The following is a 24,245-nucleotide window of genomic DNA, read 5'->3' on the forward strand; positions in this document are numbered from 1 at the left end:
TCAGCAGATGGTTGGTGTGTCAAGGGGTCCTGGCGTAGGTTGTATAAGTTGCTATAGTAACCAGCGAAGCAATCAGCCATTCCCTTCGGATCAGTAAGCTTGACACCTTGTGGGTTAGTCAGGTAAGCTATTCTAGACCTAGCCATCTTCTTCTTCAACTGCTTGGCTAATGTAGAGCTCGTCTTATTTCCCTGCCAATAGTACGTCATTTTAAGCCTTCTAAGTGCCAACTCGTGTGAGTGTAAAGACAAGGCGTGTAGTTCAGCATGCAGCCGTGTAAGGTCGGCAGCAGTAGCAGGTGAGAAGCATTCTTTGTTATGTCTATGTAACTCAGCTATCCTCTGTTGCAGTTGCAAAGTCCTGGACACTCTCACTTTTCGCTCATGTGACGTCTGGCTAATGAAATGGCCCCTAATGGTAGCCTTAAAGGCACACCACAAGGTAGTGTCGGCCACAGATCTATCATCATTAATCTGGAAAAAGGCAGGGACAACTGCAGCTGTGGCTTCAGCATACTCAGGATTATGCAAGATCATGGGGTTAAGTCGCCAGACCGAAGCTGGGTGGTGTGTGTACGCTTCCCTGATGGAGATACTAATGGGGGAGTGATCAGACCACTCCAACGGCATGATCTTAGTTTGTGCTATTAAAGGAAGCAGAGATCTAGACACCAAGGTGTAATCTATGTGGGAGTAGGTCCTATGTGCAGTAGAATAAAATGTAAAGTCTTTCTCAGTAGGATGGGTCACCCTCCACGCATCATACAACCCAAAGGCAGAGATCATAGAAAAAAAGCTAGTCGGGCCCGACCTAGAGGGTACAGCTGTAGTGTCAACCTGCGGCCACATAGACTTATTAAAGTCACCCAACAATACCGTGTGACCCTTTGCTACTTTTTCCACCTGACGTAGGAGTGATTTAAGGAACATACACTGACTGCGATTAGGTGCATACAGAGCCACTAGCGTGTATAGCACACCATTGAGCGTGCATATTAAAATTATGTATCTGCCATCAGTGTCAATCTGAGTATGTTGTACAGAAAAAGCCACGGAGTCCCGTATGGCAATGACCACCCCCCTATTCTTGTGGTGGGCGTGAGAGTGAAACATGTGGGGGTACCTAGAATGTTTTAGATGTCCGGCGTCTTCTACATTTAAATGAGTTTCTTGCAAGGAGAGAACATCGGCATGCAAGCACTTGGCTTCATGCCATACACGGGAGCGCTTGAATGGCGAGTTCAATCCTCTAACATTAATAGAGACCAAGTTAAGTACCATTGCAAGACATAGAAAAATTCACAGTCACCGCTAATAACTTCTTAACAGTAATAAACATCAGTACTAGGAACTTCGTCACTTTTGTGCAAAAACAATCGTCAGGACTTGAGGACATGTACCTTAATGATCTAGACAGGACAGACCAACATACAGGGGTAAAACACAAAAAAGGGGAGAACAAAAACAGGGAAACCACAAGAACACAAAGAGCAATGAAGGCCATGTGGTAAGCCTCAATGGGGGACAGGAGAAATCGTAATGTCCGCAGCTGGGCCTGCAGAAAGAAATCCGTCTAGGAAGTACCTAGCACAAGGCACAAAGAGGCTAAACAGGACCAGAAAAATTGTACCAGTTCCAGACACAGCAACCAGTAGCAAATAGTCCACACAGCATAGGGAAAAACCAGAGAACACAGCACCATCACATCACTTAGTGTTCTTTCGCTTGCGGTGGTTAGTGACCACACTCCATTCCTCCTCCACTGCAGGGATGGAAGAAGTTCCAGCGGCCCTCAGGGACAGTGAAGTAGCAGGTAAGTTCCATTCAATGCATAAGCGCTCCAACTCGGCAGGCGTGGACACCACTTTCTTAGTGCCCTCATGAGTAACAATCATCTTGACAGGAAAACCCCACTTGTAGGGAATCCCCTGCTCCCGCAGTACTTTAGCACCAGCACTGAATTCCCGTCGCCTGGCAAGAGTGGCCGCCGAGAGATCCGTGTATAATTGCAGGGCAGCAAATCGTTCAGGCAGGTCTGAGGCAGTACGAGCAGCTTGCATAAGTTGGTCTTTAATGTGATAAAAGTGCATTCGGAGAATCACATCACGCGTCACAGAGCTGGGGAGAGACTTCGGCTTAGGCAGTCTGTGCGCCCTGTCTATGAGCAAATCAAGAGCAGTGGATTGAGGAAGAAGCAAGGTGAAGAAGTCGGTTAGGTAGTCATGAAGGTCATCCGTTTTGACAGACTCCGGCACTATTCTAACCCTAAGGTTGGTGCGGCGGGAGCGGTCCTCTACATCCGCGAGCTTTAGTTTAAGGGCCAGCACCTCATCCTCCAAGGAGTTAGTCACATCCACCACTGCATTATGCGAGGCCGTGAGCTCCGCCATTTTAGTCTCAATATGAGAGCTACGGTGCCCTACATTAGCAAGCTCAGTCTGTATGCTTGTAACCGCCGTATTCAGGTCAGCCTGTATGGAGCGTTTCAGTTCTGATAATAAGCCTCTCATGACTTGCTCTGTGAGTGGGGCTTGGGCACCCCCCTCAGTATCCCTCATAGGCAGACCCCTTGGCAGTTGCTTATCTGAAGGCACAGGAGAGAGTCGTACCTGAGGTGAGCCGGTCAGCGCTGCAGAGCCGCCGGGAGCGGACAGAGCCGTGGATGCTGGAGCCAGGTAATGATCGCTGCTTGCCCTGGAGGAGGCCGAAGCCGGAGAGGCATTCCCCGCCGACGGTGATGCTGATCCACTTGCAGAGGGCACTTCAGCCTGCCGAGGCGGGAAGACCGCCGTGCCATCTTGGGTGATCTCGGCAGCGGGGAAGAACGCCGTAAGTTTCATGGGGCTTTTCTTCCTGTTTCCTCTTGTACGAGTCATGGTTCCGCTGACAGGTAATTCCCCAACCGGTGGCAGTCCTTGAAGAGCAGATTAGGCAGGTACAGACGCTATGAAGCCGCTAGCAAGCCCAGAGGAGAGCGGAGCACAGGGATTATGCGACCGCCGCCATGCGCTGCAGGACACGCCCCCCCCCTATTCAAAGGTTTTGATAAATCTCCCCCTATATGTTTTTTGTAGTGTTGGGCGCGAATATTTGCATTTCAAATTTTTATTGCGAATATTGCAAACTTGCGAATATTGCAAATATATTTGATATATATTTTAAATTGTGAATATTCGCTTTTTTCAGCGCATATTCGCATATTCCTTTTTTTCACTTGTGGGCCAATTAGAATGATGCGAATACACTTGTCAGAGGTTATCAGCAACATCCCTAGCAACCAATAGTAAAGTTGCCCACCCCCTCACTGGTGTCTTCCTCAAATACGCGATCATGCAAATATTCACATATGTGAATATTCGCTTATGCGAATATTCGCATATGCGATTATAACGAATAAGCAAAATTTGGGAATATAGGACGAATATTCGTCTATATATTCGCAAAATATCGCAAATTTGAATATGGGCAATGCCGCTCATCACCAGTTTTTTTGGGGAGTAACTATAGCTATAAAAGCACTTAAACAAGCAGTAGGCAAAGCATGGTACTGTCAAAGGTGCAGCAGAACGGAAAATTTTTATAGAGAGTGGAGAATAGATGGGGAGAGTGCTTAAAAAGCGAAGAGCCAGAGATGTGCTGTGTGTATAGTAAAGTCTGTGTAAACCGGCTACTACCAACCCTGTGATGCTTGGAGGTGTAGGTAGGAGCTGTGATACACACTATAAGTGGTGTTCTTTATACTTGAGGTTATGGTCTAGTGTGGAGATCCTGCTAGTCTATTTGATATGAAATTTAAATAGAATAGTACAAAATGGCACTCACCATTATTTTGCGGATAAAATCTTAAATACTTTATTGTATTTCTTTAAAAATAATTCCTGTCGGCAGGCATGCAGGATGAGAGGGACGGAGAGACAGCTAATTGTGTGTTTTCTTTTATTTAAAAATTGTCACACATCCTCTCTGCCTGTGTCCGTAGCTGTCATTGCAGCTGCTTGACTAAAATCCTCTATTTCCTCCATTACAATATTGGGGGATTTACATTCATCCATTTCGGTGTGCTCTGGTTCACGATTAATAAAGTCTATAGATAGTCTATGTCTAGTATAGACCATAACTTTAGGTATACAGAGCACCACCTATAGTGTTTATCACAGCTCCTACCTACACCTAGAACCATCACGCGGTTGGCAGTAGCCAGTTTCCACAGACTTTGCTATACATAGACTATCTATAGGCTTTATTTATCATGAACCAGAGCATGCCGAAATGGATGAATGTATATCCCCTAATATTGTAATGGAGGGAATAAAGGATTTAGTCAAAGAGTTGCAATGTCGGCTTTGGATGCAGGCAGAGAGGATGTGTCACAATTCTTTGAACAGTGCAATATAAAAGAAAACACACAATTAGCTGTCTCTCAGTCCCTGCTGACAGGAATGATTTTTAAAGAAATGCAATAAAGTATTCAAGATTTTATCCGCAAATAATGGAGAGTGCCGTTTTCTACTATTCTAGTTAAATTCCAGAGATGTGTTGTGGCTTCAATAAGTCATGATAACTTATGATGATCTGGGCTGGTTAGTGAATCAGTCCGATCAGAGAAGAAATCAGTGAGTCTTTGGATGTATTTACTAATATGATTAGCATATAAGTGAATACTACATCCCACCCTCCCTTCCCGTTACGTCATTTGTAGGTTTGCAACCACATTCCCATACATTTCTTGCATATTGCATTGTAACTTTGGAAGCTTCATGTTTTGCACCTAAAGTTGCCATGTAGGTAACAGAGCATTATACTGATATGAAAATGATCATTATAGAAATCCCAGCCTTCAGAGACAAGGTTTTATTAGATTTTCACTCTTACATTTCCAGATCACTCCGCTTATAGAGAACATTGGTTGTGATACATATAAGTCTAATTATCCTTCTATTCTCTGGCTTTCCTAACATATATTGATTTTTTTTTGTTGAGTGCATAGCACTCCAATATGCCATCTTCTGATCCTATTACAGCTGATCAACTGCTGTCATATAAAGCCCAAAATGTTTTACTTTTTTTTGTTAAGTTTTATATTTTACAGATTTACTTCAATGCAGCATTATAAGGCAGTTTTTGATAGTATAAAATAAAGTAAAAAAGAAAGGAAATTTAAAGAGGAAGGTGTTGTGCACTGCAATTAAAGCGCAGGCGAGTAAGGTCCTGCAATGCTTAAAGCGCAAATGTCATGGATATTATACCCCCCAGAGTAATACCTTGATAGTATAGATGATGACACTTGTAATGCAGCTATACCTATGGCTGCTCTTTATCACACTTTTTCAGCAGGAAAGTAGTTTTAGCATGCGGTCAGCAACTGTCGGATAGGCGTGGCTGGGGATCGTAATGCCCCGCCTCCGCCACTCCTATCCCCTGTAAGTTAGCGCTGGGACCACTGTGTGATTGACACACAGGTCTCCACCCCCGATGTCCATGATGTGCGGTCCGGCGTGACTCTACTGAGCCTTTACATATTATGTGCACCTTTATGATATATAAAATACAGTGCCCGTACTCCTTTCTTCTCCTGGTGCCGGAGACGCGCTGCTTCTGCTTTCACTAGAGGCACAGAGCTCGCTCCCTGCCTCTAGCACTGCACAGGTGCACTGAGCTGGTGGCAAACAACGGGAGTGAGTGCTTTCCCTCTGCCTGTAGTGAAAACAGAAGCAGCGCGTCTCCGGCACCAGGAGAAGAGGAGTACGGGCACTGTATATCATAAAGGGGCACATAATATGTATAGGCTCAGTGGAGTCGCGCCAGCCTGCACATCATGGACATCGGGGGTGGGGACCTGTGTGTAAATCACACAGTGGTCCCAGCGCTCACTTACAGGGGATAGGTGTGGCGGAGGTGGGGCATTACAATCCCCAGCCACAGCTATCCGACTGTGTTTGACCACACAATAAAGCTATTTTCCTGCTGATAAAGTGTGATAAAGAGCAGCCAAAAGTACAGCTGCATTACAAGTGTCATCATTTATACTATCATGGTATTAGTCTGGGGGGTACAATATTCATTATAGTTGCGCTTTAAATAGGACACAATTGCCTCTCCCTTAAAGGGGTATTTAAGGATCTAACATTTTATCTCCTATCCAAAGGATAGGGGATAAGATGTCTGATCGCGGGGGGCCCACTGCTGGGACCCCCCGCGATCTCCTGGCATAACGGCTGTTACACCTTCTCCCATAGACATGAATGGAGGGGGCGTGGCATGATGTCACGAGTGGGCGTGGAGCTATGTCATGTCTCCAGGCCCAGAAACCAGAGGTTTCCGAAACTGGAGACGCAGCCTCACATACAATTGCGGCCCCTTGCGATCAGACATCGCGATCAGACATCTTATCCCCTATCCTTTGGATAGGGATAAAATGTTAGATCCAGGAATACCCCTTTAAATACAGGCTGATAAATCATTCTTAATACTTGTGGTCATGGCAACAAAGTATAGAAAACCGATTGAACTTACCCTATGTATGTAGCAAATTGGCTTAAGTTGAACCCTAGCCATCGTAGGGCAAATATGCCTAAAAGGGGCAAAAGTAAAAACAGATAGGATAGTTAAACATATACATCATCTATAGCTTAAGCATGAAGCTTCATCACCAACCTACTAAAACTCTGATACTATTGACATTCTCACATGTGGATTTGAGATGCCTTGTGAGCAACAGGAAGAATTCCATTGTTGGGCTTTCTACATAACATTCCAGAATGTTCCATTTTTTAAGGATATAATTATGGTTAAAATTACCCTATTTTGACCCCTATAACTTTTTAACATTTCTGTCTATGTGGTTGTTTGAGGGCTTATTTTTGTGTCATGATCTACTATTTTTATTTGTATGATTTTGGTTTAGAAGGGACTTTGTGATCTTTTTATATTTCTTTTTTTTATAATCTACAATACCACCTTTTTATGTCTTCTTTTGTTCCTTAAACCTTGACCATATAGGATCAATAATGTTATATTTTAATAGTTAAGACAATACCACACACAGAAATATGTTTATGGGTTGTTTTTTTTTTTTTTTATTATGGGAAAAGGGGGGATAATTTGAATGGGGATGATTTTTATGGGAAAAGGGGGGATGATTTGAATTTTTATTAAGATGCCTTTTTTTATATATATTAAAAAAGTTTGAATTTTTTTTTTTTTTTACACCTCTAGGGGACTTTAAAGGGGTATTCCAGTGGTTAATTTTTTTTTGACTATATGGCATCTTCTTTGTAAGTTTTGTTTTTTTGCAATATACATGTGTTTATATGTTTTGGCAGCATGTGTGTGTTTTTCTTGCCTGTTTGTTGGGCAGGAAGTTCTGTAGTTCAGAGGGTTTTCTTTTACTGTTGTCCACAGTTCTGAGTCTGGTGTGGACAAGATGTCACAGCTTTTTTTTTTTCTCTGTCTGCAAGAGAAAAATAAGCCACACCCTCTCATCTCATCCAGCTGTGTACACAGCTCCTCCCCTCCCCCCTGCTCTGTATTCTAAGGACGCAGGTCTGCACAGGAGAAATAACACAGAGAAGAGAAGTGTTATCTGAAGGGGAGGATGAGAAGGTGCACGGGCTGGGGATGTATGGACTGCAGGGGAATAAATCTCATACTGGGAATGATCTCTATATATGAAGGGGGAGGGGGGACTCCTGAATGACACATGCTGGGAGTTGCAGTCCCTGTTGGGTGTGTGTGTGTGTGTGTGTGTATGCTAGTGTTTCCAAACCAGTGTGCCTCCAGCTGTTGCAAAACTACAACTCACAGCATGCCCTGACAGACTTTGGGCATGTTGGGAGTTGTAGATTTGCAACAGCTGGAGGCACACTGGTTGGGAAACACTGTTCTAGCCTATTCAGCATACACATCATGTTACACCAGTGTTTCCCAACCAGTGTGACTCCAGCTGTGGCAAAACTACAACTCCTAGCATGCCCAAAGGCTGTTAGAGCATGCTGGGAGTTGTAGTTTTGCAACACCTGGAGGCACTCTGGTTGGGAAACACTGGTGTGTGCCCTACAGAGGTCTGGTGAACTACAACCCCCAGAAGACTACAGAGGCAGCATGCTGGGGTTATACCACAGACTGAAGACTCCTGAATGACACATGCTGGGAGTTGTAGTCCCTTTTGTGTGTGTATGACAGTGCATTCCAACCAAGGCTGATTATATTAGTGTGCTGTGTATAAGGGGGCTGACCCGGGAAAATAGTAGGATGAGTAATGGGCGGAACAAACAAACAAAACAAAAAGGAGCCGCCCCAAACCAGCAAGGCATGTGGCATGCTGGGATTTGTAGTTTTCAGCACAGCAAGAAACAGGAAATAGAAGCAAAGATAGGAAAACAAAGTGGGGGATTAAAAGACAACAAAGAACGGAAATAGAGTTGCCTAGACAACAAGAATAGAAATGAAACAAAACAAATAGGGTAAGTCAAAAACAGAAAAACACGTTGACCACCGGAGTACCCCTTTAATAAGCAATCATTAGATCCCTTATACTCAAAAGTGCTTTAGTCTAGATTTCCACGCAGGTTTGTTTCTTTTTTTTTTCCTGCCGTTTTTTGGGGGAAAACTGCCACTGCAATTTTTAAACCAAAGTTAGAAGTGGATCCATGAGAAAGGAGAAGTATTAATCCTTCCTTTATATGCCCCGTTACTTTTTAATCCACTTCTGGCTTTGGCTCAAAAACTGCAGTGACATTTTTCCAAAAAAAAATAAAAAACCTTAGAAAAAAAACCTGTGTGAAAAGCTAGTCTTAGGTCGAGTTCACACATTCCATTGATTTTTAATGGGATTCTGTTGCACTGTTCAGATGTTTCTGGCGTGGAAATTCAGATTCCGACATCTGCAGAAAGAATAGTTGGTCTATTCTGCAGAGTATGCAAGTAAATGCATTGGCATCTATAAGGCGGTGCATTTCTGAGCGGTCCTATCGACCATCATTTAGCCAAATGTGCGGAATGTTCGCACCTGTTTTTCGTGCGAACATTCCGCACATATTTCTCTCATGTAGACATAGCCTAAGTATTGCATAGCAATGAGAGAGGTCAGAGGCAGACTCTATTAGAATATCAGCCCTTGGCCACCATTGAGACCTTCAGAAGGCCTCCGGCTGTCATGGGAAGTCAATCAGCACCTCACAGTCATATTATACAAACCTCTTTAATGCCTCAATCATGGTTATGACCGACATCAGCGTGATCCCTGATGTTGGTCAATGACAATGCCTTTAATTTGCCTGGTAAACTCAACATGCACTAAATTTCTTGTCACTTATTTAGGTATGTAGTAACATAGGATTCATCTTTAAGCTTAAATTTGGGGCATTATGCACACTAGTTTCTAAGTAGAGTTGATTCTATTTACTGAATTAGACCACATTCACACAGACGGATCTGCAGCTTATTTTACGCTGCGGATCCGCTGACTATGGACTCCTACATTGGGCCTCCATCAGTGCCTGCTAATAGGGGCAATCTGCCGCTACGAGCAAACACGCTGCGATGTGTACTCGCACACATTGTGGCTGCTTTTGTTAGGGCTTGTCTGTGGCTTTGTTTAGGCCTCCATCGTGAGTGACTGTCGTTTTTCTAATCAAGGATAGATAGCTGAGTGCTAGCGAGAAGAGGAACTGACACCAGACAGAGTTGGTATAAACTCCTCATCAGCCCAGTAAGGAGCCCACACTGGCTTGCTTTATTCAGGAAACACACTGTTATATAGGGTTATGTAAAATGGGAGGGTATGATTCAATGTATAGAACAATTTGTCCTTTTGTGATTGGTTTTGCAGCTATATAATGCAAGCTTCTTTATGTCGAGAAGATTGTTGATGTGTCCGTTATGTCTTCTTCATATATTCCAGTCATAAGTTACTTCTCCTTTTATGGTACTTGTAAATCTTCTTCTTCATTCTTGTATGGAGGCATGTTCCTGGATGCAGGCACCACCTTGTTGGAATGTGTTGTTTGTGTTACATTTATAGTCCCAATACACTTAGCATAGGTTGCTGCAGGTAAACATTTAGGTCCCCCCCAAAAAAAGACTTAAAAACAATCCAAATGGCAGAAAATAAAATCTTAAAGTTTAAGACTCACCTATAAAACAAGATGCTTTTGAGACTTACAGTGAGTTTCAAAATACAGTGTGTGCCCATAGCTTTAACTGGATTGCTAAAGGGGACTATTTTGTCTGCTGTCAGAGGAGGGAGGAGACTGATATTTTCTAGAGCATGTTTCCAGCAGCACTGAGCATCAGCAGTACCAAGGAGATCACGTGGAAAGATTATAAATTGGTTTATGATAGACAATTTGTAGAAATAGAAACAGCAGCTGCAACTCTCATGGGCACTGCACTACACCCCACTCCATATTCATATTTGCCTGAAGTTATCAGGCAAACAGTCTTTAAACAGATAACGTGTGCTCAATTTCTTGGGAATGAAACAATGTTCAAACGAAATATCCATATAAGAACAGATAAGATGGAGCACCCACCATGCTGTATAAATCTTCTTTATTTCATATAAACTTTAAAATGAAAATATAGCAGGGAGACATCACAGAGGAACGGGGAATGTGGCAAAACAACAGTTTTGCACCATCGGGTGCTTTGTCCGGCGTCCGGCTTTATCAGACATTTGCAAGGAAACTAAATTAAGACAATAAATGGATTGATGAACCTCAATCGTGGTGCACACATACTGATATAATCTGTCTGTGGAATAATTCTTTATCTTATACACAACCAAGTAACTGACAAATGATCAGTATTTTACTTTTAAACCAACTGTATTTCCCTATGTGTAAACAGCTTTAAGGAAGCAGTGCCAATGAGATTGCAGGAGCTTTAAAGGGGTACTCCATCCCTAAGACATCTTTGGATAGGGGATGAGATGTCTGAGGGTCGGAGTACCCCTTTAACACTGGGGCTTCGATGCCAGTGTTGTAAGCATAGTTGGCTGTATTTATAAAATTTGATTGAATCTCCTAGCTTATTGCTTACAAACATTTAAAAAAATAAGCATTTTAGTATGGGTTTTCAAAAAAGTGAGTATTATAAAAGTCGTTTAACATAGACAGGTATAAAAATACAATGTAATATTCCTCCCTTCCAAGCCATCATAAAGTAACACTGAATCCCAGTAAATGAGAGATGACTGAGAAAAGATGAAAAATTAATCTGTAGCCTACCCTCCTATGGGAATTTCATGTGCCATTTTTGATTGAATTGCAGTCCCTGCCTTGTGAGACAAATTGGTTGTGGTCATATTTTAATTGTTTTTCCAGCATCTGAGGATTACATTTTCGAAAATGTTCAATTTTACCCTAGACAAGACCATTGTAGCTATGAAAAACACAGCAGTCAAACAGTTTACTCAATGAAGATTTTATTTCTCAATGTGTATGAATTTTTGCAATAAAAATAATGTATTTTGTTTTCTCATTCTCATCTAAAATATATACAAAACAAACAAGAGCACAGATACGATGTATCTGCATACAGTGCTTCTGTGTGTTCAACAAATATTTACTCATTGCACTTACAGTCATGGCCGTAAATGTTGGCACCCCTGAAATTTTTCAAGAAAATGAACTATTTCTCACAGAAAAGGATTGCAGTAACACACGTTTTGCTATACACATGCTTATTCCCTTTGTGTGTATTGGAACTAAACCAAAAATGGGAGGAAAAAAAGCAAATTGGACATAATGTCACACCAAACTCCAAAAATGGGGTGGACAAAATTGTTGGCACCCTTTCAAAATTTTGGAAAAGTAAGATTGTTTCAAGCATGTGATGCTCCCTTAAACTCACCTGGGGCAAGTAACAAGTGTGGTCAATATAAAAATCATGCCTGAAAGCAGATAAAAAGGGAGAAGTTAACTTAGTCTTTGCATTGTGTGTCTGTGTGTGCCACACTAAGCATGGACAACAGAACGAGGAGAAGAGAAGTGTCTGAGGACCAACATTGTGGAAAAAAAATCAACAATCTCAAGGTAACAAGTCCATCTCCAGAGATGTAGATTGGCCTTTGTCCACATTGCGCAACATTATCAAGAAGTTTGCAACTCATGGCACTGTAGCTAATCTCCCTGGGCTTGGATGGAAGAGAAAAATTTATGAAAGGTGTCAACGCAGGATTGTCCAGATGGTGGATAAGCAGCCCCAAACAAGTTCCAAAGATATTCAAGCTGTCCTGCAGGCTCAGGGAGCATCAGTTTCATCGCAAACTATCCGTTCACATTTAAATTAAATGAAAAGCTATGGCAGGAGACCCAGGAGGACTCCACTGCTGACAGAGACATAAAAAAGCAAGACTACATTTTGTCAAAATGAACTTGAGTAAGCTAAAAATCCTTCTGGGAAAACGTCTTGTGGACAGAAGATACCAAGATAGAGCTTTTTGACAAAGCACATCATTCTACTGTTTACCGGAAAACGGAATGAGGCCTATAAAGGAAAGAACACAGTACCTACAATGAAATATGGTGGAGGTTCAATGATGTTTTGGGGTTGTTTTGCTGCCCCTGCACTGGGGGCCTTGAATGTGTGCAAGGCATCATGAAATCTCAGGATTACCAGCGGATTTTGGGCCAGAATGTACAGCCCAGTATCAGGAAGCTTGGTTTGCGTCTGAGATCTTGGTTCTTCCAGCAGGACAATGACCCCAAACATACGTCAAAAAGCACCCAGAAATAGATGGCAACAAAAGGCTGGAGAGTTCTAAAGTGGCCAACAATGAGTCCAGATCTAAATCCCATTGAACACCTGTGGAGAGATCTTAAAATTCTGTTGGGAAAAGACGCCCTTTCAATAAGAGAGACTTGGAGCAGTTTGCAAAGGAAGAGTGATACAACATTCCGGCTGAGAGGTGTAAGAAGCTTATTGATGGTTATAGGAAGTGACTGATTTCAATTATTTTTTCCAAGGGGTATGCAACCAAATATTAAGTTAAGAGTGCCAATAATTTTGCTCAGCCCATTTTTGGAATTTGGTGTGACATTATGTCCAATTAGATTTTTTTCCTCCCTTTTTTGGTTTAGTTCCAATGCACATAAAGGGAATAAACATGTGTATAGCAAAACATGTGTTACTGCAATCCTTTTATCTGAAAAATACTTAATTTTCTTGAAAAAATTCAGGGGTGCCAACATTTACGGCCATCACTTTATATTCAAGTGAATAGGCAACTAAATCACAAATACCGGTACATTGATTCATTGTAACGTCTTTTAAAGTTACATCATAGTAGACAATGGAGACTATAAGAAGGATCTTCCTTGAAATATTTCATCTTATATGTGGGAAACATATTGCAATAATAGGAAATTTGCTTTCTAGTAAAATGCTTATGAATAAAGTTTTTTTTATAGTTTTTTCTTTTACTTTCAAATGTAATAAATGTACTTGCCTCATCTTAAATATACAATCAAACTTGCATAGGGAGTTTTATAAGCCATTCAATGGTCCTTGTGGTGGGGGACTTACAGTGGTGCTGCTTTGCATACACTTTTTGCTCTGTTAATAAAAGTGTAGCTGACAGGGCTCTCCAGGCAAAACAAAAATGTACTCCAGGGCTGGTATAGCAATAATAAACATAAATTTGCCTTCTACAGTCCCTTGCAGGTGTCCCCCTCTGGTCTGAGCTCTTTCTGGTTTCTGTGTCATTGTTACCCCACAGGACCAGTCAGCAGTCACAGTGATGTCCTACCTCAGTTACAGGTTGGCGGGGATGGCTGATCCTGTCGGGTTGGGCAGCAGGAGACAGGCAGAGAACTGAAATGTGGGTGTGGCAGCATTAAAGGATGAGAGGAGGCGAGTATAGCATGCTTATTATTTTGACACAACCTCCAGCCCTGGCGCAAACTTTTTAAATGGGTCCTGTCAGATACAAAAACTTTTAATATATTGTAAAGCATGCAAAACCAATAGGTTTTGCAATTGCTTTAATTAGAAAATGTTCAGTATTTCATATTAAAAGAGCCAGTCAAACAACTGCCCCCCCCCTCCCGCCTGCTTGGACACATACTAGTTCTGCTGTGTCCATGTATCATGGGCATACTTCCTTGATTGACAGCTGTGAGCGCAGGGGTCACAGCTGAAGTAAAAATCCTCCCACTGTCAGCTTGTGTCCTGCTACTGTCAGTGAGGACAAGCCGGGAGTTGTAGTTTTGCTAATGTTAGGGGAGATGTGAGCAGACAGCATACTGAGTGAGGGGGCGTAGATCTACACAGTGAGGCCACGCCTCTTCCCTTTTGAGAGGAATTCAGACTAGTGAGCTAAATTAAAAGTGTAATAAAAAAAATAAAGGTGCTAGACACATAAAAATGAACATGGTCAGGATTAGGTACTGAGTGATATATTAAAAAAAATGTTGTTGGATCTGACGGGTACGCTTTAAATAGAGTAGGAAAGTATTCTATGAGGCTTGATTGATCATAAATAGTAACAGAAATGCATATAAATAATTGAAATCCATTTCACACTTTTCAATTTGATACAGTTTCTGTACTATCCAAAACTGGGATTGGATCCAAAAAAAAAAAAGTTAAGTTGTCTAAAATTTCAGTATAATTTCTTAGTCCTTACTGAGAAAATAGCAGATTGTCAGTAGAGAAAGACCACTTTTATTTTCCTATAGACTGCCCCTGGGGGCAACCCAGTGAAACCCTATTTTTCCCATATACTTGATGCCCGCAACCTCTTGATAAAGCTACTTATGTAGCGAAACATGTCAAGGGTGGCTAAGTAGGATCATTTTAAAATAGATCCATGCTACAGCCTAAGCTGTTCTCAGAGTGACCTGCAGGCACACTAGTGCGGAACATAGCACAAGCAACTATACAAACAGAGTGAGCTCTCAGAGAGAGACAGTGCATGCTAATCACAGATAAGAAGGGTGACAGCAGGATCGGTTTTTAAACTTGTGTGTAGAATTGATACAAATAAAGCATATGGGATTTTAAAGTATATGGGAAAAATAGGGTTTCACTGGGTTGCCCCCAGGGGCAGGCTATAGGAAAATAAAATTTAATATTAACCCTCCATATACTGGTCTTGACCAGGTATGGTGTAGAGAAAGACCACCTGGCCCTTCTAGTCTGCCCTTATATTTATTTTATTCTATTTGTATCTTAGGATAGACATGCTGTATGTTTATCTTAGGCAAGTTTACATTCACTTACTGTAGATTTACCAACCACATCTACTGGAAGTTTATTTTACTTTTGATCTTTCACTTAACTAACCTTAGATTGTGCCCCCTCCTTTGCCTCCCTTAAACAGGGCCGGTTCTGACTATAGGCAATATAGGCAGCCACCTAGAGCACCCTCATGATGGGGCGCCGCTAATCCGAAGCACTCGCCCAGCCAGAACCACTGTCGTGTGAGGAGGGGGTTTGTTACAGTGTGTCTCCCCAGTAGTAGATGATTACATGAGAAGGAAGTTTGTCACTATGTGTCACCCCAGTAATAAGGAGATTACATAAGGAGTAACTTTGTTACAGTGTGTCACCCCAGTAGTAAGGAGATTATATGAGGAGGAGGTTTGTTACAGTGTGTCATTCCAGTAGTAAAGCGGGGCGTGTCAAGTCAAAGGGCGGAGCCAATGGGCAGGGTCAAGGGGCGGCAAAATTAGCTTTCACCTAGGGTGTAAAAAATCCTTGCACCAGCCCTTGAAAGACATATGCACTATGGAAAAATTGAGGCTGGATAGAATAGAGAATAACAAAAAATTCTATCCAGATATGGGTAGATTTCAGTGAGAAATTGAAGTAGAGGACATTGAGAGAAGGGGGGGGGGAAGACAATAAGGAAGGGAATGGTTATTAGTTTGGAGTAATAATTGAGATCTGTAGTACCCTAGTAGGAACTGATATGATTTGTGGCTGGGTGATAATAGTGATGCTGTGTCGCTGGAGGTCTATGTTTTTTTGTCTATTTGGGGAAAAAAAAGTTGTTCTGTTTATGTTTTTGAAAAATCAATAAAAATAATGTTGGAAAAACATTGTGCCCCCTCAGTTTCTTATTAAAACACTTTTCTCCTGAACCTTTTTTTAACCCTTTAACATGTTTAAAGGTGGATCATCCCTCCCCCCCCCCCCCCCATTACCTCTAGAATATACAGTGTGAATGAGATGGAGAATTATATTTATTGCTGAATTCCAAGCCAAGAAAAACTCTATAAATCTATTGTTTTGAATTCAGTTTCTAGAAATAGATATCAGTAGCTCAAGGTTGAGGGACACATCGAATGGTTGCATCCTAAACCCCTGTATATGGATAGTAAGACAGTGACCCCAAAAACTAGATGTTATTCTTCATATTCAACCATCTTTCTCAGTTCCAAAAGTAAAGAAAACTGTCTTTAGTTCATTTTTTTAGGTAGCTACCTTGTAAATAAATGCCTGACCCATAAAAGAGGCCTGAAACATGACTAGAGATACTAGACAAACCAGGCAGTCATCTGTTGAACATTTACTTTCTAGAGTAGATAGCAATAGGTGGCACTAGAGAGTTTTTATCCCTCCATAGGATAGTTAGTTTTCATTTCAAAACAGCATTGCCTGTAAGTTTACATTCACAGCCAGATCTTCTCAGTGAGAATTAGTACCATCCTCCCTCCCGATGCAGTATCAATATCTCGTAGCCAATTCTTACTATGCTCTGTATTCACAAGGGGCAAGAACCCCATAACAACTGACTACAGATGGTTGCCTGTATTAGTCTTGTTTATTGTTCAAATATTGACTTACAGAGTAGCTACCTACAGTATACATTAGACAGTTTTATTCCTTCCGAAAGAGAGATAATTTGCATTCTTGTTTTTCCATGGAGCATTAAATTTAAAAAAAAAAAATCCATTAGTAATACTATGTTCTGTAAAATTAATAGAACAATTTCATGTTTTGTAAGATAATTCAAATAGTTGTTTAGTCTTCTCTTCATTCATAATAACAAAAAATCTATACTGTTAAATATTATGCCCATGGGATATTTCTGGGATCCAGATTCATAGATTGTGATAAATTGGAGGAAAAATGGTTTCCCTATAAATGCTTTTTACACATTGCTTTGAGATCTAATTGTCCTGAAAGTCTATTCTTTGTGTGCGTATATGAGTGAGGTGAGCCATCTAATCTTGGAAAGCTGGCAAGGTAGTGATTGGGTTCAAGAGTTTGTGTAGCAGCTGAGTATAAATTCTCTCTCATCAGGCATTGCTTAATGTCTGCTTCCTCCAAAGGTCAAGTGATATATTCTTCAAATAAAATACTTGCATTATTTACAAATTATACGACTCCTAGATATTATTTTTTAAGGAGAGCTGGGGTGTGAAACAGATTATTGATGTTATTATTATGTTATTATTATGTTTAATTTATATGTTATATTGACAATTTTTTTTTAATAATGAAGAAATTTGAGCATTATTAGTGAAAGATACAACATAAATAAAATGTAGTTTCTTCTTTCTTTGCTAGTTAGGCCTACAAATATACAATTTGCCTTTGACTTTATCTGCATGATATGCATTGTAGAATATATATATATATATATATATATATATATATATGTATATATGTATGTATATATATATATATTTTTTTTTTTTTTATTGTTTTAATTGAGTGTCTAAAAAATAATTTTTCACGTCCGGAAACGCCATTCCCCCTTCTCTTCTGGGTAGACATAAATATTCTATCTTAATCCTCACCCTTCTTCGGCCCCATATAAAGGCATTGAAGATTGACACCATTCTTTTAAAAAAATATTCATCACACCAAATGGGTGAAGCACTAAATACGTATAATATTTTCGGCAACATAATAGTTTTAATTAACCCCTTAACGACGCAGGACGTATATTTACATCCTGCGCTGGCTCCCGCCATATGAAGCGGGATCGCGCCGCGATCCCACATCATATCGCGTCGGTCACGGTGCTCATCAACGGCCGGGACCCGCGGCTAATACCACACATCGCCAATCGCGGCGATGTGTGGTATTAACCCTTTAGAAGCGGAGGTCAAAGCTGACCGCCGCTTCTAAAGCGAAAGTGACCCGGCTGCTCAGTCGGGCTGTTCGGGACCGCCGCGGTGAAATCACAGTGTCACGAACAGCTGGCAGGACACCGGGAGGGCCCTTACCTGCCTCCTCGGTGTCCGATCGGTGAATGACTGCTCCGTGCCTGAGATCCAGGCAGGAGCAGTCAAGCGCCGATAACACTGATCACAGGCGTGTTAATACACGCCTGTGATCTGTGTAAAAGATCAGTGTGTGCAGTGTTATAGGTCCCTATGGGACCTATAATACTGCAAAAAAAATGTAAAAAAAAGTGTTAATAAAGGTCATTTAACCCCTTCCCTAATAAAAGTTTGAATCACCCCCCTTTTCCCATAAAAAAAATAAAACTGTGTAAAAACAATAAAAATAAACATATGTGGTATCGCCGCGTGCGTAAATGTCCGAACTACAAAAATATATCATTAATTAAACCGTACGGTCAATGGCGTATGCGCAAAAAAATTCCAAAGTCAAAAAAAGCGCATTTTTGGTCACTTTTTATACCATTAAAAAATGAATAAAAAGTGATCAAAAAATCCGATCAAAACAAAAATCATACCAATAAAAACTTCAGATCACGGCGCAAAAAATGAGTCCTCATATTGCCCTGTACATAGAAAAATAAAAAAGTTATAGGGGTCAGAAGATGACATTTTTAAACGTATACATTTTCCTGCATGTAGTTATGATTTTTTCCAGAAGTACTGCAAAATCAAACCTATATAAGTAGGATATCATTTTAACTGTATGGACCTACAGAATAATGATAAGGTGTCATTTTTACCGAAATATGCACTGCGTAGAAACGGAAGCCCTCAAAAGTTACAAAATGGCATATTTTCTTCGATTTTGTCGCACAATGATTTTTTTTTTTCGTTTCGCCGTGCATTTTTGGGTAAAATGACTAATGTCACTGCAAAGTAGAATTGACGGTGCAAAAAATAAGCCATAATATGGATTTTTAGGTGAAAAATTGAAAGGGTTATGATTTTTAAAAGGTAAGGAGGAAAAAACGAAAGTGCAAAAACGAAAAAACCCTGAGTCCTTAAGGGGTTAATATCATTCTGTCTGCTTTAGAAATTTTGGAGTTGCTCCATATTTTAATTTTCTTTTCCATGTTCTTTATTAAGGGTTCTAGGTTTAATTTATAATGATCTTCTAATTTACCTGAGATTTGTATACCTAAGTATTTAAAGTGCTCGTCTCTTTTTAATATTTTTATTTCGTTTTCTATGAATATATTATTCTTCCTCAATGGAAGGAGTACTGATTTGGACCAGTTTATTTCCAACCCTGAGAAACTCCCATATTCCTTGATAATCTCCATCACTCCAGTCAGATCCGACAGTTTTTCCCAAAAAAGCAGGATATCGTCTGCATATAAGGATATTTTGTCCTCTCTCCCCCTTGCACCAAACCCGCCAATCTCCTTCTCCTCTCTGATCTTAACAGCCAAAGGTTCCATGCTCATAGCAAACAGCAAGGGGGAGAGAGGGCATCCCTCTCTGGTGCCTCTTCAGAGCGAAAATCGCTCTGATAATTTCCCATTGATCGACACTCTTGCCTTAGGTTCGGAGTATAACAGTCGGATCATGTCTATATATGTTTTCCCAAAGCCGCATTTTTCTAATACTGCCCACAAGAACTCCCACTCCACCCTGTCGAAAGCCTTAGTGGCATCTAAAGACAGGATGGAGTGGGATTCCCCGCCCTGTAATTTTCCCATATCTATATTCGTAAGGACTCTATATATATTGTGTCGGGCCATTCTTCCCGGGATAAACCCGCACCGGACTTCCTGAATTAACTCTGTGATATTACTCTGCAATCTAATGGCTAATGCTTTGGCGAAAATCTTGATATCCATATTTATTAACGATATGGGGTCTATACGACCCCGTATCCTCTTTATCTTTTCCCTCTTTCAGGATCAATATTATAACCGCTTCCCGCATTGAGTCCGGTAATTTCCCGGTCACCATGCTGGTCTCAATCACTCTATGTAATGCCGGGATCAAAATTCCGCCAAACCTTCTATATACCTCAAAGGGTAGTCCATCGCTTCCAGGTGTTGTATTACCCCTAATCTGATCTAGCGCTTCCTTCAGTTCTATTCTAGTTAATTGAGCATCTAAGGTTTGTTTTTTCCATTTCGGGGAGTCTAGGGAGTTCCATTTGGTCCAAATTATTTTTTGTTTCCTTTCTTTCCTTATTATATTCAGATTTATATTATAACTCATAATATTCTCTAAATTCCTTTATTATTTCCTTTTTTTCTATACACCAATCTCCTTCTTTATTCCTTATCCCAGAAATTCCTTGCTTAGTGTGTTGATTTGAGACAATTGCCATGAAATACTTGTTAGGCTTCCCTGCCTGTACAAATCTTTGCTGGCCTTGAAAAATCAATTTATTTTTACTCTTTTCCATCATATATTCATTAAATTCATTTTGTTGCTTATTTAATTTTTCCTTACTCTCTTCTGATGAATTTTGTGTATATTCCTTCTCTGTATCCCTAAGATTACTTATTAAGCCCTCCTCTTTTGATTTAAACTCTTTTTTTTCCACTTTATTGCTCTTATTATTTCCCCTCTTAGGTAAGCTTTACAGGTCTCCCAGACAACCGGGTCACTTGCTGTGCCCCAGTTGTTTGCAAAAAAACTCCCTCAAGTTTTTTTTTCTATTGTGGCATTCTCTATCACATTTAACCAGTGAGGGTTAATTTTCTGGAACCCATCTCTTACCTCTCCCTTTGTTTTTATCAGTACTTCTAGAGCCACGTGATCTGACAGACATCTAACCCAATAATGTATTTTTATCACCTTATTTAAACTAAAGTCATTTCCCAGACATATATCTATTCTGGACATAGTCTGACAGGTCTTGTTCCAATATGAGTATTCTTTCTTTTGAGGGTTGTAAATCCTCCAAATATCGCTGAGTCCCAGTTCATTACATACTTTCGCCAGGGGGGTGCAACCCACCTCTCCTTTACTCCCGCTTGCCCTCCATCTATCTAACCTCTCATCTAGGACGCAGTTCATATCCCCCATGGCAAACACAGGGCATTCTCTGCAACTCACACAAAAATCTAATAATTTAAGAAGGACCGCGGATGAGAAAGGCGGGGGTATATATACAAATGCTAATACACATCTTACATTTTCTTGTCTCCCATATGAAAAAACAAACCTCCCCTCATCATCTACCCTTTTTCTAATTAATTCCCAATTTAAGTTTCTACGGATTAACACCGAAACCCCCCGTGAATATGCTGTATGAAGAGAATGGTAATAATGTCCCCAAACATTACGATTCAAAACCATTACTGTTTCTCTTGCTAAATGTGTCTCAACTAACCCGACTATACCTGGTGCGTGCTTCATAATAACTCCCATTACCGCTGATCTTTTAATTTTATCCCCAAGTCCTCGTACATTCCATACCACAGCTTTAACAGTCATCCGCAGTCATTCTCTTACAGTCCAGTTGAACACAATAAACACCGTAGTGAGAAGGAAGAGAAAAAGAAAAATTATAATAATAAAAATAAATAAATAAAATCTAAAAAAAAATTGAGAGAAAAAAAATTCCCCTTTTTTTTGAGAAAAAAAAACCAAAACAACTTCCACAGGGTTCCCCAAACCTCCCCATCCTTCCCCCCGAGCCCCCCCACCCGGTGACCTGCCATCTCGGACAAATCTTTAGCCTTACGTGATTGTACCCCCCTCCCCATCCCCCCCCCCGGACCTTAACCACTATTTTTCAATCCCCGTGTGTCCGTCCAGTCCACCACTTCTACTGCGCTGGAGAAAAACCTTCAGCCTGGCTGGGAACATTAAAGCAAACTTGATTCCATTATGTGCAAGTCTCTTTTTAACTTCCCTGAAAGTATATCTCTTCTTCTGTGTTTCAATTGCATAATCTGGGAAAAGCATAAGTCTATTTCCATTGTATTCCATCTCCTTTTTTTTCCTCATTATTCTCAAGATGTTGTCACGGTCATTATCATTCAGGAGTTTAAGTATTATGGTACGTGGTCTGCCCCCTACTGGCGGGGATGTGAACGGAATTATATGCGCACATATCACACTGAAGTGTTTAGACATGTTTTCCTCCCCACACTGCGCAATCAACCATGTTTGGATAAAAGTTATCACATCTTTACTTTCCGCTCCCTTGGGGAAACCCAAGATTCTAAGGTTCCCCCGTCTGGAGCGGTCTTCGAATTCTGTCACTTTTTGATTTAATAACTTGTTCTCCCCTGACATCCTCTGTACTTCAGATTTTAACTTATGGACCTCATCTTCCACACCCGACACTCTTGTCTCAACCTCTGTACACATCTCCCTGACTTTCTTTAGATCTTCCCTGATCAAATTGATTTCCACACCGATAACCCCCACTTGATTGGAAAGAGCATCTATGGAAGTATTACATTTTGCAACTGCCGCTAATATTTTATCTAGGGCAGGTTGGGGAACATCCCCTTCCTTCTCCATTATAGAGCCATCTAATCCCAGATCTCCTGCATTTGTTTTATTTTGTCCACGATTTCTAGGCACTGCCCCCAGCGAGACAAAATATTTATCCACTTTCCCAGCTGCTTTAGCATCCTTTGTTGGGCTATGTGTTTTATTCAGCTTGGGTGCCATCTTATCCTCCAGTTGTCAATATATTGTCCCACCCAGAACAGTCACGTGCATTTCATACACTGCACCGGGAGATTCAGAAAAGATTACCAACTAAATATTTCTAACGGACACTTTCAGCTTATTGTATCACAAGAGAAGCTCAGTTATCTGCAGACTATAGACCTGCTCCTGCAGTGCTACAGGTGTTTCCCCAGGTGTCGTTTATACTCGGGAGGAAAAAAAAAATACACTGTCCCAATTAGGGTTTTCCACCCAAATCCAGTTCTTATAGATAAATTATTATTTCTTATGCAGAAGGACCTTCTTTATCGGCTTTAAACATACAAGGTGAACGTGGCAGCGTTCACTTCCACAACTATAATTGCCACGAGGGGGATTTATTATTAAGTGAGCAAAACTTGCCCCCACACCTATTCTTTTAGTACAGTTTGTTCACTGTGGCAGCAGTTTCATCCTTATAACAACACAGATATGAGAGGATCTCACCCGAATCTCAGCTGGGTCCCTGCAGCAGCCATGGATCCGCCTCCTCAGTGTGTCTTCCTCCAGTAGCTCCTGGGTCACACTCTCACTCTGCCTGCATTCTCATCACAACACAGATCCGGGTTCCTCCCACTCACTGCCTCTTCTGAGCCTCCACTCCAGATCACAGCGTTGTCACCACCTTTGTGTGCTGTTGTTCGTGTGGAGGACACTACGCTCACAGTCCACTGCTCCCTGCTCGCTACTGCTGTGTCAGGTCAGGTCCCTCTGCTCCACCGCCATCCAGCAGACTCACATCCCAGTTTTCAGCGCAGCTGAGCGGTGTCCCGGACCAGCAGCATGTGTTTGGTCCATGGAGGGGGCAGGAAGCGGGGGGGAGAGAAGCCTCTCAACCTCCTAGCATCACCTCCTGTCAACATCTTGTCTTGATTGCTGTGAGTTACAGGACATTATCAATTCTATCTAGTAAAATATAAAAGACTTGATATGCCCAAGAAGAAAATGTTCTGCTCCATCATCTAACTGTTCTCTAGTTCCATTGTATGGGATATAAAGAGCCACTCACCAATTGGATGCACCACCAAGTAGATGTTTACTGAAGATTTACTACTTAAAGCGGTACACTGCCCCTAGACATCTTATCCCTTATCCAAAGGATAGGGGATAAGATGTCTGATCGTGGGGGTCCTGTCACATAGATCCCCACGATCTCCCTGCAGCACCAGGTGTTTGTTTAGTATGCCGTCTGCGGCATTGGAGGTTTGTGATGTCACGACCACAAACCCTCGTGGGCGTGGTGATGTCACGAGCCTCCGGCGTCGTATCGCTAGTCATCCGGCACGGAGGGAAGTTCACTCCATGCACCTGATGACTGGTATGCCACAGCAGAGATTGTGGGGGGTCCCAGCGGCGGGACCCCCGTGATCAGGCATCTTAACCCCTATTTTCTGGATAGGGGATAAGATGTCTAGGGGTGGAGTAGCCCTTTAAGAAACCTTATCTA

General features: G+C 41.3%; 1 protein-coding gene across 9 annotated transcripts in view; it reads left to right on the forward strand.

Moving 5' to 3' along the window:
* The window catches only part of CACNA2D1 (calcium voltage-gated channel auxiliary subunit alpha2delta 1), a 716,537-nt gene that overhangs the window by 383,331 nt on the left and 308,961 nt on the right, over positions 1–24,245 (forward strand). The gene's annotated exons all lie outside the window — the stretch shown is intronic.

Source organism: Hyla sarda, chromosome 4 (genome assembly GCF_029499605.1).
Source record: "Hyla sarda isolate aHylSar1 chromosome 4, aHylSar1.hap1, whole genome shotgun sequence".
Classification (NCBI taxonomy): domain Eukaryota; kingdom Metazoa; phylum Chordata; class Amphibia; order Anura; family Hylidae; genus Hyla; species Hyla sarda.